The sequence below is a fragment of the Nannospalax galili genome, unplaced genomic scaffold (genome assembly GCF_000622305.1).
Source record: "Nannospalax galili isolate Female #2095 unplaced genomic scaffold, S.galili_v1.0 scaffold482, whole genome shotgun sequence".
NCBI classification, from domain to species: domain Eukaryota; kingdom Metazoa; phylum Chordata; class Mammalia; order Rodentia; family Spalacidae; genus Nannospalax; species Nannospalax galili.
The window spans coordinates 404,107-405,570 of record NW_008347521.1 but is presented as its reverse complement, the minus strand read 5'-3'; the positions used below and the strand labels follow the sequence as shown (position 1 = coordinate 405,570).

Genomic DNA, 1,464 nt, shown 5'->3' with positions numbered 1-1,464 from the left:
ATTCCTATTTCTTTAATATAGTAAGACTGATTTTTTTCTCATTGTACTGGCTTCTACATTTGTATTTGTTCGTTTATGAACTGTTCTGTACTTAAAGAATAAATATTAATGTTCAGAAAAGATCCTAGCACCTTGTTCATTTCAGTTTTGTCAGTAATGATCTATTTCATTATGAAATATGAGGCAAGGAGGCTGGGGAGACGGCTCAGCACTTAAGAACACTGGCTGCTCTTGCAGACGACCTTGGTTTGGCTCCCAGCACCCGACATGGCCCCTAACACTTGAGCAGAACTCCAGTTCCTGGGGAATCTCACACTTTTTTTCTGGCTTCTGCAGGCATCAGACACATGGTGCACTTATATGCATGCAGGCAAAACATACACATGAAATAAAAACTAAATAAAGTACTAAAAAAATATGGGACAGACTTGTCAAAAATAGACATTTTAACCATAAAAACCAAACAGCAAACACATGAACAAAACCAAGCTACTGCGGCTACTCCAGCTGCCCCTGTTGTGATTCCTAAAATGGCGCGGCTGGATCTGGACAAGTGTGTGGAGATGAGATAGCGCGGCTGGGCACATTTCTTCCCGAGGAAGACCTGAGGCGGCTGTGTGACTCTGACTGTGATCTTCTCTTGGAAGACTCAAATGTTCAGCCAGCATCAACACCAGTAACAGTGTGGGGACATACACGGACAGTTTCAACACCAGTAACAGTGTGGGGACATACAGGGACAGTTTCAACACCAGTAACAGTGTGGGGACATACAGGGACAGTTTCATGATCTTTGTGAATTATTCGGAACTGGAGGTCAGGGTCCTGACACAAACTACATATTTAGGGGTGATTTTGTAGACAGAGTTTGGAGCCTTTGACTTACCTTCTTGTACTGAGGGCTAAATGGCCTGATCGTATTGCACTTTTAAGAGGAAATCATGAGAGTAGACGGATAACACAGGTGTATGGATTTTATGACGAGTGCTAAACCAAATTGGAAGTGCTAATGCCTGGAGATACTGTACCAAAGTTTTTGACCTGCTCACAGTAGCAGCTTTAATAGATGAGCAGATTTTGTGTATTCAAGGCCGCTTACCTCCTGATATCAAAACACTGGATCAAATTCGAACCATTGAACGTAATCGGGAAATTCCTCATGAGGGAGCTTTCTGGGGAGCAGGTTGGCACTTTGGAGCAAAAGTCACAGATGAGTTTGTTCATATCAACAACCTAAAACTCATCTGCAGAGCACATCAGCTTGTGTACGAAGACTGTAAGATGATGCTTGACGAGAAGATGGTCGTAGTGTGGTCTGCTCCTAACTACTGCTACGGCTGTGGAAATATTGCTTCCATTACGGTCTTCAAAGATGTCAATACAAGAGAACCAAAGCTATTTCGGGCAGTTCCAGATTCAGAACCTGTTATTCCTCCCAGAACGACAATGCCATATTTCCTTTGA

The 1,464-nt window shown here is 42.8% G+C and overlaps 1 pseudogene; it reads left to right on the top strand.

Moving 5' to 3' along the window:
* Nucleotides 1-530: 530 nt before the first annotated feature.
* LOC103742941 lies at nucleotides 531-1,464 on the top strand (annotated as a pseudogene).